The sequence below is a fragment of the Pelodiscus sinensis genome, chromosome 1 (assembly GCF_049634645.1).
Source record: "Pelodiscus sinensis isolate JC-2024 chromosome 1, ASM4963464v1, whole genome shotgun sequence".
Taxonomy (NCBI): domain Eukaryota; kingdom Metazoa; phylum Chordata; order Testudines; family Trionychidae; genus Pelodiscus; species Pelodiscus sinensis.
This window is the reverse complement of record NC_134711.1, coordinates 168,475,392-168,492,544: the sequence shown is the minus strand read 5'-3', so window position 1 is coordinate 168,492,544 and position 17,153 is coordinate 168,475,392. Positions and strand designations below refer to the sequence as shown.

Below are 17,153 nucleotides of genomic sequence, written 5' to 3'. Positions count from 1 at the left end.
AAATGCTTACAATAGTATCTGGGGGCACAAAAAAAAAAAACCCAGTTCGTGAATTGCAGCCTAGTTTTGTTTTGAGAGACTTTTGTTTGAAGCCTCAGTCACTCAAAAAACTTGAGTTTTCAGTTGTTTATCAGCATTATTCTCTTCCTCCTGCAACCCCATTTCCAAACACTGGGCCTAATTCTCTACAAGTTTTGTGCCTAACTCTACTGACTTCAAGAGAGTTATATCAGTATAAAATGTATATAACACAGGAAAGAATCAAACTGCATGTTAGTAAGCAGCCTTCATTCCTCCATTTACAGCAGGAAAATCTTTATTTCCTTTCACTTACAAACTGGTTCCAGCAAAAACTTATACTTTCCAGGATGCAGAAGATGAGCTGTGACTGTAAGGAACCTTTTATAATGCAGTGCATTTTACTTGCAAAGACCTGGCTTTAGTCTATACCAGCTGGTTGTTGAGCAGAAAATCAGCTCCTTCTATCTACAAAATGCCAGGAGATTGTCTGCACTTGCTACACAATGTAAAGTTGTATCTTTTAAAAAATAAACAAACAAAAAAACCCCTCTCTTCAGTGCTTAGAATAACAAATAGTTGTGTTCATTTCCTTTTTTTGTTTAAAGTATTTACACATTCAATTAAGGTTATGTTTGAAAATGAAAGGTAACTGATAAAAAAATTGGAAAATGATTTTGAATCTACTAGTTAATCTTTAAAGACCCCAATATGCTTAAAGAAACAGTTAACTTAAAAATATACTGAAAAATATCTTATGTTACTGATAAGTTTATAAAATCAAATTTTAAAATCTTCATTATTGTATGTTTACATTTTGTATTTGTTCAACTTAGGCATTGGTTTACTTTTTTAAAATTGCCAGTTTCACATTTGGGTGCAAAGAGTTGTACTGTTAGTATATGAATCCTGCAGAAAAATACTTAAATCAACTCTTTCACATGAATAAAATCATGTAAACATTTCTCATATAAGTTTTGTAAAAGCTTGTTTTTGCAAAATCTAAATATGGAGCCACATTTGAATTAAGTATTCCTCTGACTAAACCATACTGGGTTCAGTCAATATGACAGTTTCCATTTTCTTCAATAGTATGGGGGTTAAACTGGGATGCCTTCAGATCTCTTTGCTGTGAAATGTATAACTGTTTAATAACATGCAAAATGGAAATCAGGAGAATTGAACAATCTATTCAACCAGCCTGCAAAGGGAAGTTTGAAAATAAACTCGAATTATTTAAATTTGAGTTGAAGCAATCTATGAATATTATTCTACCCACCCCACAAAATACAACCCCAAACAACAGGGCCTTTAAGGACAACAAATAATTATGACCCATTGTACGTCTTATCCAAAATGCAGAACTGCTATCAGAAAGCTCCACTATGTTGCTTGATAAAGGCTCCAGAGGGCTTAGGGAGAGATGCCATTTATTGACTAGCCATGGGCATCACATAGCACCAGGTGTGCCTGGCAAGCCCCCTAAACTAAAATCGGGGAAATTCAATTAGGAGGGCATAACATTGCTCTAATTGGCTTCCGAGTATTACAGAGAAACTGCCTCCGCGATTGACATCCCCTCCAGGTGACGACCCCCGTGTTGCGGTTGCAGTGCAGGGAAAGAGCTCAGCGCCAGTCTGCTTACCCGCCCCGCTCCCGCGCACCTTAGGGTGGGACCGTCGCCCATGCCAATTGGTGCATTGCACCTGTTCGCAGCAGGAAGCCCGCGAGCGTCGCCCCTGCCCTGCCTCTTCCTTCAATAAGCTCGGCCCAACATAAAGGCGCCGGGGGGAGGGGGGGGTTGATATTTCTTTGCCTGGGCACACAAGCCAGTGGCGCTTCCGGGCCTTCCTTAGGCAACGGTGGGCTCGCTAGAGACGAGCAGTCCCCCGACTCTCTCGGGGCGCCCCCTTCCCGCTGTTGCTTCCCCGGAGGGAGGCTGGGCAGGGACGCTCCCAGCCAAACTTCCAGCCCATCTAGCACCGGCTCCCTGCGGTGCCCAGCGACCCGCTCGCTCCCTGCCCGCCACGCTGAGCAAGCGCGTCAGCCCAGGCATTGACTCCAGCCCCGGGGGCGTCGCGCTCTCCGCCCGCCGAGGAGATTGTAACTTTCATCGGGCCACGCAGCAGCAGCAGCAGGTTGGGAGGGGCAGGGGGGAGCGGGGAGCACAACCCCTCCCAGCTCTCGCCGCGCTCCCATCCCGCCTGAGGCAGCCTCTCGCCGTCTCCTCCCGCTCCCCCCTCGCCCCAGGGTCAGCGCTGCGCCTCTGCTGCGCTGCGCCGCTTCCCCCCCCCCCCCCCCCCACACACAGCGCCCGCCCGCCCGCCCCGGGGATGGGGGGACTCGGCCGGGCGGGGAGGAGAAGGCAGAGCTCGACTGAATGGCAGAGGGGACGCGGAGGCTTTGCAGCACTGCAGAAGCGGGAGCAGCTGCAGCGGCCGAGCCGGGGAGCCCCCCTTCCTCCCTCCGAGCGCCAGCCCGCAGGGGTCTCTCTCCATTGTGTTAGGCGGCGGCCGCGGCGCGCACTGCAGACCCAAGCCGAGCACTCGGCGACCCGCAGCCGCCTCAGAGAGAGGGGGACGCTTGCCCCGGCAGCGGCGCAGAGCCCTTCATCAATAATTCAGGCGCGCTGCCAGGCTCCCCTCCTTGCAATATGCTTCCCGGCTAAACGTTACCAAGCGCTTTACTCCCAGCCAACACAAGGGGAATGGGGAGGGAGAGTCTCTCCTTTTATACCCCGGGGGTTACATTATTTTGCTCTTGCCCGTCACAAAGCGGCGGCCCGCACAAGGATTGCAAGGGAGAACCGCAGAGTTTATAACCACGGCATGTTTCGATCCAAAAGAGGAAAGAAAGAATTGGAAGCACGCTAGATACAAGCTGACACATACACACAAGCCACACTGTCCGAATAGGGGAAGTACAAGGCAAAGCCCCTGAAGGATGCTCAAAAGTTGGAGAGCTCTATTGCGCTAGTGCCAGCCTTGCTTTGCTAATCCCGTCTGTGTCCTCAGCTCGCCTACAAGCCATTAACCAGGCGCAGACCTCGGCAAAGTTACCCCGCCAACCTCAGAGCCTGTAACTCCATCAGCAAGCAAAGCATCGGCTCCCCCTTTTGCAGCAATAGCGAGAGGAAGGCGAGAGGCGAAGCTGAAACACACCGTGAAATCGCTCTAAAAAGATGCTTTAACCCATGCGCTCGCGCTCAGACACACTAAGGGAGGAAGAATGCACAGCTTTACAACTTCTTTGTTAATAATAAAAAAAAACCCAGCGACCATAACGCAGAATCCCATCGCACAGCAAGCTGACAACTTTAGAGACAATAAACAAATCTTCAGTACCTGCAAAGAAACTTCTTGAATTGTTCCTTGCACTAATTCTGCATTTTGCATTAGGGTTTCTCTCTTTGATCATTCCCCATTTCTTTTAGAAACTGTTGAGTTATTTTAAACCCACTCCTGAATTCAGCATAACTACAAAACAATTGCATCCCTCTTGTACTTCTAGGAGGGTCTTTAATATCATCCGTTGCTTTGTTATTTGGGGGACTTACCCTGTGAGATAAGGTTTTCAGAAAACTAGGAGTTCCATGATTCAGTCCTTGCAACTTTCCTCGCATAGAGAGACCTTTTTTTTTTTTTTGAGTTTAAGAAGACAAGCTGCTCAAGAGACTTTTAAATATAAAAGGGGATGAAACCGGATTTCTTCCCAATATCAGGACCCTGGAAAATCAAATCCTTCTTCAGAAGAGAATTCTTTCAGACCCGTTATCTGTATTACTATTAATGCGCAGAGCAGAAGGCATTGCATACAAATAGACCCAAGTATGAGCTTCTATTGGTGGCTGTAGAAGGCCCCTGGGTCCTACTGCTCTGGCTCTGAGAAACTACAAAGCAGCAATATGCAAGCAGCTTTGGAGAAGGAATGATTTGGAAGGGAATGGAAAGGAGGAGGCAGGGGAAATCTTATTTAATTGATTTGTTACCTCTGGTATTGTAATATGTGTTGCAATGGTTAATCAAGACAAAAAAACACATTAAATGAATGTCATCCAATCTCCCTTTTCATATCTCCTTTTTCAATGACAATGTGCAGGCTGGGTCTGGGATGTCTGCTGGATTTCAAAAGAAAATGTGCAGAGAGATATTTACATAAGTAGGATTTATGTTGAAAAATCTTTCTTTTCCCTGTTTAAATGATCCATCATTCATGTTTCCTATTAGCTAAAATTATTTACTGGAACTAATTATCTGTTGAATTACACTTACATATGCCTTCCTTTTGCTATGCTTTTAAAATGCACATCTGTAAGAAGCCTCTGTAAGAATAAGTACAATTCTCCAAAGGAAAATAATTTATTATAACTGAAAATTCTAATTATAAATAGATTTAGTATAGCTAAAGACTATCAAGAATTAAGGAATAATTTTAAATTGCTCTTATTTTATAATGCAAATACATTATTGATTCATTTTCATTAAAACACATTATTTCTTTTATTTAATCTAAGTAATGAACACACTGAAGTAATAAATTCTGGCTAAAAATCAAACCCATCAACACACTTAGATAGAACTTATTGTATTTGATTTGTAAAAGATAAAAAGAGTTTGTTTTAATACAATTGTAATAGGCCAACATAACCTGTAAATGAAAGCATAGTTTTAACAGATAAAGGATTTTAAAGGTGTCCTGATACATTAAATTTTTGTCATTAATTACTATGCTAAGGTCCTTGGAGCTTCAGTATAGATTGGCATATTAGTCATGCAAATTACAAATCAAGGAGATTTAAAATTATATGTGTGTTTGTGTGTACAGGGACCAACTTTTCCCAATAATGAATATTTTAATTTTTAAATAAAAGTTCTCTAGAAAATATTTTTAATAAAATGCTGCTTTCTTTAAGATTAAAAGAAATATTAAAGATTTAAGGGCCTAAATTTTGGCCCACTTTTGAACAAGTGATGGAACTCTTTGGCCAAGAGTACACTCTTCAAAAGGTCTTATTTAGGATACTTATTGATATGACAAAGCGTGAAACAACATATGTTTCTTGTACTTCAGTTGTGAACAATCATTGTAAATGTGAGTTTAATTACAAATTATGTCTGCAGTTTACAGTTGAATGCTGCTGGAAGGTGATGCATAGAAGGTCAACAGCAATCAGCCCATAATTTCAAGAGATGTGTAAACAAAACAAAGGAAATCAAAAGAAAGGAAAACAAAACAAAGGAAATAATGAGAAATTGATCTTTATACAGCTTGTACTTTAAGCATCAATGGTATTTGAAACATATTATTTGAATTGTTTTTGAAATCTAATTTGGGAGACAGGGTTCAGTACTTTTTTCATCAGTAATCCTTGACAACAGAAGTGTTACTTCCAAGCCCGGTCTTATTGTTGAATTTCAAACCCAAGTTTGTTTGGAACCAGAATTCAACTGTTTATATTCTGAGTTGTGTGTTTGTGAATTTTTCTTATTTACTTTCAATGGTCAATGTGTAATACAGCTCATTTTATTTTTTCTCTGGTTATTGATTAAGAATGAAAGAGGTTAATACATTTCTCATCTCAGTATATATAGGTATTGCACCCATTGTAGCTGTATTTTCATTGTTGTTGTAAAGTCTTAGATGGGTAGCTGTATTAGTTTAAAAATGAGTGGTCCTGTGGCATCTTAGGATATATCTACCCTACAGTATAAGGCTGAATTAAGATACACAACTTCAGCTATGTTAATTACATAGCTGGAGTCAAAGTACTTTAAGTCAACTTTTGGTGCTGTTCACACTACAGGAAGTCAAAGGAAGAACACTCTCCCTTTGATTTCCCTTACTCCTTATGGAAGCAGGACTACCAGCATCGAGCGTAGTGTCCCTCTCAGTTCGAATTATTGTAACTTCACTAGACCTGCTAATTTGAATGCTGGAAGATTCAGCAGCTTCGATCTCCTCTGTAGTGTAGACATACTCTTAGAGACTAACAAAATATATATAGTATCATGAGCTTTTGTGGGCAAAACCCCCTTCTTCAGATGAGCCTCCCAGCTCTAAACTTCCGGTAATAAAATACAGTCAGTTGTAGGTTGTGTCAGTTCTATTTTTGATCATTCTCTAATTATTGACTTTATAAGAACACATTTCATATCAGCCAAAAGATTTACTTTATAGATGCATTATTCTATTGGTATAAGAAGTCATATAATCTCTTATATATCATAAGAAAGCAATCTATGGAGAAGAGAAAAAAGATGTCTGTGTTTAATTTATGTTGACTCAATTATATTTCTAAAAAATACTGTACACAAGTGGCTACTATGGGCCAAATTCTGCCCACCTCTACATTCAGTCAGACTGAAACACTGGAGTTGCACAAGAAGGCAGAAATGGAATAGTCTGGGTACTATTCTGCTCTTACTTACATAGGTTTTCCATTAGTGCAATTCCAATAACTACAGTGAAGTTACATCCCAGCATTTGGTGACTAAAGGGTTAAACTCAGGTAGCTGGGGGGTGTTGGCAGGAAGCCAGGAGAATCAATGGGATAAGGTGTTGAGATTTTAATTGGAAGATATACCTGTCTGCTTGCTGTTCTTTGTGTGAGTTTTAAGCGAGGAGTTGGGGTGTGGGGAGGAGGGAGAAGAAATGAACCAAGCAGAACTACCATGCCGCCAAAGAATACTAGGCATGGAAATGTACTGTATCTTGAAACACAGATTGTAAGTAGACAGGGAAATGTCTATTTAGATGCGATCAGGTTATTTTCTTTTTTGTTGCTGTTTGGTTAAACTTTTCTGTGCTAAGTCCATGTGCTTTCCTCATACACTGTACTTTAAGCTGTATGCAAAGGATGTAATTTTCTCTGTGTTTTTTAATTTTTCTTTTCTCAGTTGCTTTAGAATAACTAGCAACCAAGTATCCTTCATCAAGTATATCTTTTTGTGTTATTTAACAAAATAATCTTTTTTAAGGCAATGAATTGAGTCTTGTGTCCTGGAAGGTACTAGGAGGTCTGTATATGTATGGCTAAGACTGAGAGGTCAGCTATCAGAGATTACAGTTTGTTTTCTCTGTTCTTCCAAACTCCCTTGTGGTAAAAGAGCCTGAGGATACCCCTATGAAAGAAGTCCAAGTCCTTTCTTCCTAGGTTCAAGACAAACGGGGTTTTTCACTTCGTGGTGGCAGCCTGTTTCCCAAGGCCAGGGAATCTGTGACCTTGGGAATTTTAAAGCAAAAGCCCATAGAGGCAAGGTATTTTTAAGGTCTCTTGTGAGCCCCCACCTTCTGCACTCAGAGTCCCAGAGTAGGGAACAGTCTTGACAACATACATATATACATATAAATTCAGCTTGCTGTAACTAACAATAGTTAAGAAATGTCTGTGTGAAGGCAAGACGTTGTCATAACCACTTTACATTCTATAAGAATTAATTCTATCTCTGACAGAGATTTAACAGATAAATTGGGTGGATGGATAAACATCTGAAGTATGATTATTGCTCTGTAGTGAAACAAAACAAAGAGAAGTAAATCACAAAGCCACTTATTCCCACTGTTAAAATGAAGCTACGTTATCAATTATCACTATGTGGATAAATCCAGGATACAAGCAGAATAACTAGATAAATTATTAAATAAAAGTGAAGCACTGAACTAATGAAACTCCTAAATATAATAATGTCTTCATTGCATATATACATACATATATGGATATGTAGACATAATGTTTAAAATAAATTAAGTGGTACAATTACTTATGTTATACCCATCACCAGGAAGAGTATAAATAATTATCATCATGATAATTTTCAAGGCCAAAATATGCATTTTACATTTAATTCTCTATGATAACAGTTTCTCCCTGTTTCATTATTTTTCCACGTGGAAATTATCTTTGGAATTTTCATTTTAGAGTAGTTTTCAAGATCTGTATATGTTATGACAAATGCCTATTTCCATCTTGTCCTTGAAACATGATGACAACTCCTTATTGTAGTTCATGGTGACATGTAACATCAGTGGAAGTTGTAAAGCAAACTATGACTGTCATCTATCAGCATTTCATGTTTCTGTCTTGTCATAATCAGTAAAGCTAGGTAAACAGTTATGTACACATTTGTGTGAAATGAAAAGTAGTCTGTGATAATACAGTGCAATGTTATCCTAATATATGTACACCTTGAGAGTACCTGCTCCACAGTTGGTAGAACATTTCCCATTAACTTTATTGAGGTCAGGTCAGAGACTAATATTACATGTATATGGAAATGTCCAAAGTATGAACTTTTATGCATTATCCAAAAGGAAATTATAATATTTTATTTTCAAAGAACAATATGTTTAAGATGCAATATTTTAATAATTAGTGTGATTATTTATTATTAGCAAATTATGTTAAATATTGTTCTTTCCAAAAACATGACTGAACATAGATTTAAGAGAATAAAGATTGATATTAAGGACCTGAGAAGAGATGGGGTGAGCTCGGGTGATCTTTAGGATCTTTCTGAGATAAAGTGCAAGTGAAAGAAAAACCTTTTGATGGTCATAGTGATGCTGTAGTCTAGTGGTGTATAACCTGCAGCCCAAGTGCCAATGTAGTCCATTGGGTTTCTATGTGTGGCCCATGAGACATTTTGTTTACTATTGCCAATGTGCAAAGTTGCCAGATTGCACTGGTTTCTGTCCGCATCGTTTTTTCTACCAGTACTATTTAAATGACACATGTAAAGCAAGGGCACGAGAAGTGAGGTGCACACTGAGTGCACACAACATTGACTGTGAGAGTCATGAGTGCTCTCTGCAGCCAATCAAAGCACTGCTATGGTTCTATCGGCACACCCCAGAAATTCTAGGTAAGCACAGTTAGCAAAACTACTCTATCCCTGGAGTGTATTGGCTATCACAATCTAGTGGTCCAATGAGATGAAGAAGAGCCATTCATGCAGCCCACTCACTAGCTTAGGTTGCTCATCACTGCTATAGACAGAAGTGTTTGTGTGTTTGTTTGGTTGGTTGGTTGGTTGATTGGTTATTTGTTTGGTTTTTCTGAGCATCAGAATGCTTTCTGTGATAAGAGGAAACTTGATGGATCTGACACTGTTACAGCCCATACTTCCTGAGTCCCAGGGCACTTATGTACATGCATACTTCTATAAGTAGCATTACTTTGTATCATTTCCCTTTACAGTTACTTCTTAATTTTTCTTTTCTTTCCCCCTTTCTTTTCCCTTGCAATTTATGTCTAATCATCACTAGTCTTGTGGTGTATCTAGAAACACAAATCAAGGAACAGGTCCAACAAATCATATTGAGTCATGGCTGAGCTGAGAGACTCAGAACTTTATCTCCTAATGGAATTTAATTTTGTAATTTCACAGGTACTACTTGTCAACTGATGAATTATGCTTGAACTAGATCTTGATTAAGCCACATGTGGCTTATAAGCCATTTGTGTACTGTGCTTAAGCCAGTCCACAAGCCAGAAACTAGTTGGGTGACTTTCAGAGCAGGCATATAAGCCTCATAGGTGCTCAGTCTTCCCAACATCACTTCATGCCTGGGAACTATAACAGCTTGGTAAGGGAGACAGAATCCAAAGTCCTTAGTCTGTTCTAAACTTATTCCCAAGTCCAGCCTGTCTCTTGCTCTGCTCTGAACTGATTCCTGACTGGCTCCAACCTATGGCTGTAGTTCCTGTCATGGTTTACATCTCACCGGCCACTAGACTTGACCTTCCATGTCTCAGTTTTTTACTGTATTCATACATTTCACTTTATGTATGTGCTTTGCTGTACTGTGGTCTGCATTTCCTCCTAATTCTTTTATGGGAGAAGTGAAGAATTTGTTCACCTGGTACAAACTGATACAAAAAGTTGAGCCTACATACTTCAAAGAAGCCCTGAGCTGTACCAGAGGCAATCAGCATCCACGCTGAGGTCCCTTGAATACATACTGACATCAACTTTCATGCTTCATTGGCTGTGTTCCTTTAGGTTATTTGACTAGTATTTAGCATAATACTAGTATAGTTTTAGCAGAATATTGTTGGCCCTTCCAGAACTTCCTACTTCCACACAAACTGAGCCAGGGATTCCACAAGTGAAGACTCTCCTTTGTTCCTGGAAGTGAGGGCCCCATCAAGAGGTTTGTTTAAACTGAATATCATTAAAACCTAGTGACAGAGAGATATATTAGACTACACTGCTCTACAGCCAAAATGCTTCTGAAATAAATGTAGTCAAACTTTACTAATTCTGGGTCACTGAGAACGAAAATGATGCTTAAAATTGTTGATTGGCTCTAGTTTTCAAGATATGCTATTGGGTCAGTATATACGACCCTTGACTTGCGAATGGCGGAGGATAAGTGAGTTATAAAGGTAAGGGATCTCAATTTAAACCAGAAATGACTAAAATTCATCTTTGACTGGATCTCTGAATAAATCTATGACTGGGTTTGGACAGTACTTGCTTTTTAGGCAAAACAATGAATGATGCAATCTGAAGATGGTATTGCGTCATACATTATATGAATTGCATCATGTTATTCCTAGAAGTCATGGATGTTTTGCTGCATAATGGCAATGTTTTGCCATCAATTCCAGTTGGTCATGCAGTCCATATGAAGGAAACCTATGACAACATGAAACAACTTTTGAGGTGCATATACTATGACCAACATCAGTGGCAGCTTTGTGGCGATTTGAAGGTTGTTGCTCTCTTGCTTGGTCTGCAGACTGGATACACAAAGTACTGCTGTTTTCTCTGCGAATGGGATAGTCGTGCAAGAGATTTCCACTACATCAAGATAGATTGGCCACTCCGACAGTCATTGGAGCCTGGGAGGAAAAGTGTTCAGCATTCACCACTTGTTGAATCAAGGAAGATTTTGTTACCACACTTACACATCAAGCTGGGTCTGATGAAGAACTTTGTCAAGGCCATGGACAAAACACAAGCAGCTTTCAAGTACCTCTGTGGAAAATTTCCAAGGTTAAGTGAAGCTAAGATAAAGGAAGGTGTCTTTGTTGGTCCTCGTGAACTTCTTCGAGATGATGCATTTGACCATGCACTGCGTGGCAAGGAAAAGACGGCATAGAAAGCCTTCCAGTTAGTGGCAATAAATTTTCTCGGAAACAACAAGGCAGACAACTACAGGTTGTCGGTGGAAATCCTCCTCAAAGCATACAAAAGCCTTAGTTGCAACATGTCACTAAAGATACATTTTTTGCACTCTCATCTAAATTTTTTCCCACCGAACTGCAGAGCAGTAAGCGACGAGCACAGCGAGTGATTTCACCAGGACATTGCAACAATGGAGAAAGGCTATCAGGGCAAATGGAGCCCATCAATGCTTGCAGACTATTGCTGGACAGTGACAAGAGATGCTCCATTTAATGAATAAAAGAGACAAGCCAAGAAGCGCCGAGTAGACACTGAATAGGACTAAACTATGTATATAATAGTTTTTTTTCCTTTTGTTTCATAATAGATTTTATTTATATAACCCTTTTGCTGATTTTTAAAGTGTTACATAAACAGGACAGGTGAAATATTATCATGTAAAGCAACCATAAACACATGAAAAGACCTAGGTTTACAATTTATGATTAAATCTCTACTATCTACACAGTATACATAGACGTAAAATGTAAAAACTTAAATATCTTGGAAACAGTAGCCAATCGGTTGTTTTAATTGTCATATTTGAATTCAGCAAATCAAAATACATAATAAATAGCACATTTTATCTCTTAAGCAGACGACTTCTAAAAAATTGTAGACCAGTGCTATTGAATTCTGTAAAGAAAGTGACAAAAGAACATTTTTACAATTGTATTTTGCTGGTTAAAACAACCAGAGGACTACTACAAAGTATGAAACCGAAAACTTGTGCTTTGCTAATATGATTTGTTGGACCAGTACCTTGGTTTGTTCTTCTAGATTTTACCACAAGACTGTTCAAATAGTGATTATATGAAATAAACTGCAAAGGAAGAGAAAAGTAAAGAAAAATTAAAAAGAAACTGTAAAGCAATGCTACATAATAGATAAAATCTACAACCTGACAACACCACATCAAACACAAGGGGTATGTCTACACAGCCATACTATTTCGAACTAGGGTGACTAATGTAGGCATTCGAACTTGCAAATGAAGCCTGGGATTTAAATATCCCGGGCTTCATTTGAATGTTTCCGGGCACCACCATTTTTAAATGCCCCGTAGTTTGAACTACCTGCCCACGGCTACACCCGGCACGGACTAGGTAGTTCGAATTAAAGCTCCTAATTCAAACTACCGTTAAACCTCCTTTCAAGAGGAATAACAGTAGTTCGAATTAGGAGCTTTAATTGGAATTACCTAGTCTGTGTCGCATGTAGCAGCGGGCAGGTAGTTCGAACTACGGGGCATTTAAAAATGGCGGCGCCCGGGAACATGCAAATGAAGCACGGGATATTTAAATCGTGGGCTTCATTTGCAAGTTTGAATGCCTACATTAGCCACCCTAGTTCGAACTAGGGTGGCAGTGTAGACATACCCAACTAGGTGCCTTAGAATCATGGGTTACAGAACATAAAAAACAGAAAATATTACGCTCTTACAGTGTACATACACATTACAGGTAAAATCATTTAATGAGTTTATGTAGCTCCTAAAGTGGAAGGAGCTGAATTAACCATTTCTGTGACAGTCAAAATATGAAAAATGAGGACAATTAAAATGTAATACCTATTATAGGCATTCATTCTGCACTGATTTGCACTTTGTGGGAAGCGATTGTCTAGGAAGGAGTATGGCAGAAAGGGATCTAGGGGTTATAGTGGACCACAAGCTGAATATGAGTCAGCAGTGTGATGCTGTTGCAAAAAAAGCAAACATGATTCTGGGATGCATTAACAGGTGTATTGTGAGCAAGACACGAAAAGTCATTCTTCCGCTCTACTCTGCGCTAGTTAGGCCTCAGTTGGAGTATTGTGTCCAATTCTGGGCACCACATTTCAAGAACGACGTGGAGAAAATGGAGAAGGTTCAGAGAAGAGCAACAAGAATGATTAAAGGTCTAGAGAACATGACCTATGAAGGAAGGCTGAAAGAATTGGGTTTGTTTAGTTTAGAAAAGAGAAGATTGAGGGGGGGACATGATAGCAGTTTTCAGGTATCCAGAAGGGTGTCATAAGGAGGAGGGAGAAAACTTGTTCATTGTGGCCTCTGAGGATAGAACAAGAAGCAATGGGCTTAAACTGCAGCAAGGGAGGTTTAGGTTGGACATTAGGAAAAAGTTCCTAACTGTCAGGGTAGTCAAACACTGGAATAAATTGCCCAGGGAGGTTGTGGAGTCTCCATCTCTGGAGATATGTAAGAGTAGGTTAGATAAATGTCTATCAGGGATGGTCTAGACAGTATTTGGTCCTGCCACGAGGGCAGGGGACTGGACTCGATGACCTCTCGAGGTCCCTTCCAGTCCTAGTATTCTATGATTCTATGATTTTTACTAGTGTAAAGTGGAAGTAATTTCAGTACCATTCTGATTTACAACCACTATCAGTTGGTGTGAATAACTTCAGAATACAGTGCCATGGAGATGTACTCTTTCACACCAGTCATCTGAAGAAGTGGGTTGTACCCCCAAAAGCTCATGATACCATGTACATATTTTGTTAGTCTTTAAGGTGCTGCTAGACTATTTGTTGCTTTTTAAATTCTTTGACCACTGTTATCAAAAGTATATATGAGACTATTAGTAGAGCAGATCAAAATTGTGGGTGCGTGGGACCTTTTTATGTTTGGAAACAAAAAATTCGATGTTTTGAAATTTTCCACAGAAGAAACATTTACAAAAAAATTCAGAATAATTGAAACATTTTACCTAGAAAATTTCTAAACTAAATTCCACTAGCAAATAAAGCTCTGAATCTCTCTGCTCAGCCACGACTCCCAAAGCTTCCAGTTTTGGGGATCTCTGGCAAAGAACCTAGAAGTCATGAGAACCAAGCTTAATCTAGGGTTCCCAAGGCCTTAAGGCTGGAGGACTCTGAACTCCTTGGGAGAAAGCCTGGAAGCTCACAGTCCTCATAGTGTCTATGCTTCTTGTTCTGTGGCAGAGGACCTGGAAATCCTGGGTTCTCTAACTTTAGAGAAATCTGTATGATAGTCTGTCTAGCAGCAGGGCCCCTAGAAGCCTTGACTTCCATATCCATGGCGGTCTGCCAGATGGGCTGCCAACAAGTATGCTTTCATTCCTGTGAAATGTTTCCATCTCAAGTCAACCAGCTGACAGTTTCCAATGGGGAAAACAATGTCCTTTCATAACATTTCTGATCACCTTTCATTAGGAGAGTGAGTGAGAACTTATAGGATTAAATATATTAAGTGTGTTGTTAAGACTCAGCTTTCTAAGTCAATCTCAGTTGGCCGAGAGAATATAGTCCAATGAATTTTCTAGTGTCTGAGTACAACTGATGTAAAGAAGAGAGGGTACGTCTACACTACAGCGCTAGTTCGAACTAACTTAGTTCGAATTAGTTAATTCAAACTAAGCTAATTCGAACTAACGCGTCTAGACCTAAAAACTAGTTCGAATTAGCGTTTTGCTAATTCGAACTAGCAAGTCCACATTGAGTGGACCCTGAACAGGGCTTAAGGATGGCCGGAAGCAGTGCCGGCAGGGCATCAGAGGAGGACTTAGAGCGTGGAGATGCTCTCTCAGGCTAGCCGAGGCTGCGCTTAAAGGGTCCCGACCTCCACCCCGGACAGACAGTTCTAAGGGGTGCCCCGCTTGCAAAGCAGTCCTGGCTTGGAGTGCCCGGAGTACCCACACTGGGAACATCACAGCACTCGGCCATCAGCCCGGCTGCACTTGCCGCAGGCTGCCATCTGGGGAGAGGGGGCAATCGGGGGGCTGCAGGAGAGCTTCCACCCCCAGAAGCCCGCAGAGCCAGCCCAGTCCTCCCCATCGGGGGCTCGTGCCCCATTCTTCCCTCACCTCCTTCCACTTACCCTACCCTAGCCCCCCTTCTTATTGATGTACAAAATAAAGATACCGTTTCTTCCAACATTGACTCTGTCTTTATTGAACAAAACTGGGGGAGACTGGGAAAAGGAGGTGGGAGAGGGGAAGAGAAAGGCTGGGAGAGGGGAGGGCAACTAACATGATCAGGGGTTGGGAAGAGGTCCCAGATGAAGAGAGGCTACAGAGACTGGGACTGTTCAGCTTAGAAAAGAGGAGATGGAGCGGGGACAGGATAGAGGTCTCTAAAAGCAGGGTTTGGGTGGAGAGGGTACATTCAGAAAAGTTCTTCATGAGTTCCCATAAAGAAGGACTAGAGGACACCAAAGGAAAGGAATGGGTAGCAGGCTTCAAACTAGTAAGAGAAAGTTGTTCTTCAGAAAGCAAATAGTTAACCTGTGGAACTCCTTGCTGCAGGAGGCTGTGAAGGCTACAACTAGAACAGAGTTTAAAGGGAAGTGAGATCAAGTCATGGAGGTTGGGTCCATGGAGTAGTCTTAGCCAGGGGGTAGGAGTAGTGTCCCTGCCCAAAGTTTGTGGAAGGCTGGAGAGGGATGGCACGAGACAAATGGCTTGGTCACTGTCTTCGGTCCATCCCCTCCAGGGTCCCTAGGGTTGGCCGCTGTCGGCAGACAGGCTACTGGGCTAGATGGACCTTTGGTCTGACCCAGGACGGCCATTGTAAGCTCAGGGCTCAGGGTCGGGGGTCTCAGTGGACCCCCTTGATTTTCATGCACACCTGCTCCTGGGTGGCCAGGCTGGCAGCTCTCCTACCCTAGCTGGCCACTTTCCTGTGCCTAGTGCGGAGATCGTGGACAAGGTCCACGATGTCCGCACTAGCCCAGGAAGGTGCCCGCCTCTTGCGGTCCAGGGCAAGCTCCCGGGAGCCGCCAGCCTGGTCCTGGGAAGAGGGGGTGGGCTGGGGGACATCGGGTGGGTGGCTCTGTGCCGTGCCAGGTGCAGGGTCTGCTGGCTGGGTGCTGGCAGGCTTGCACCTGGCACGGGCACCGTAGCCAGCCCGTGCCCCTTTAAGGGGTCCGGGGCCGGGAGGGGGGCATAGAGTTTCCCTGGTGTTGGCCAGAGTGGCCACCAGGGAAACCTGGGGAGGGCTAGCCTCCCACTAGTTCGAATTAAGGGGCTACACACCCCTTAATTCGAACTAGTAAGTTCGAACTAGGCTTAATCCTCGTAAAATGAGGTTTTCCTAGTTCGAACTAAGCGCTCCGCTAGTTCGATTCAAATTCGAACTAGCGGAGCACTAGTGTAGCGGCTATGAATGTTAGTTCGAACTAACGTCCGTTAGTTCGAACTAACATTGTAGTGTAGACATACCCAGAGTGAGTTGGCTGAGAAGACTGAAATATTAACACTAGGTTAATTCCTCCCTTTGATATCTCTGCATGGGACTAGTGCCCTGTGCTATACTATACAGAGTAACATATTAAATCAATTTGAGAGCTTCCGCTGGTGCAGAATACAGAAGCTCTCTTGATAAGCTGTTTTCCTGCTTTAGAACTATATGCCAGGGTCTGTGTTAATTATCATTTGGCTACTGATGGGGATCAAGATCTAAGGGGTCTTGAGACCTTCTAGTCTGAAACACTTTCTTCTGATGCGGTAATCATATCACTAAGGTGAGTGCTTGCTTCCAATCTGCAATTTTCTTAGTACCTAAGGGTATGTCTACACTACAAAGTTAGTTCAAACTAACTTTCATAGGCGCTACACTAGCGCTCCGTTAGTTCGAATTTAATTCCACGAGGATTAAGCCTAGTTCGAACTACCCTAAGAGAGTCTGAGTGTTCTTTGCCTTGAAGATAAAGAAAAGTCATGGACCTGTTTTCATAGTTCCAAAGTCTAACTGGACAGAGATCAGAGGACAAAAGGAGAGGACATGGCTGGGAAAACTCAAACATCTGGTGACTCTACAAGCAACCTTCCTGCACTTGCCTTGCCACCTTCTTTTGCAATGGGACCTACAGTGTGAAAAACGCTGTTCTAGGGGATTCCTCTACAGCTCTGAGGTCCAACATAGCCAGAAGTTCTTGGCAGACCCTTTCCCACATCTTCCATGGAAGTGGTTTTAGGTTCTCAAGGAAGTTTTCCATATTTCAAA

General features: G+C 41.7%; 1 protein-coding gene across 3 annotated transcripts in view; it reads right to left on the bottom strand.

Moving 5' to 3' along the window:
* ROBO1 (roundabout guidance receptor 1) overlaps nucleotides 1-3,797 on the bottom strand; it is a 1,035,646-nt gene extending 1,031,849 nt beyond the window's left edge. For 2 of the 3 annotated variants that reach the window (XM_006136943.4, XM_075909735.1), the window contains exon 1: nucleotides 3,575-3,797. The gene's annotated coding sequence lies outside the window, so the exon portion shown is untranslated. The remainder of the gene's footprint in view (nucleotides 1-3,574) is intronic. The other variant, XM_075909745.1, reaches the window with a different exon arrangement.
* Between the last annotated feature and the right edge of the window lie 13,356 nt (nucleotides 3,798-17,153).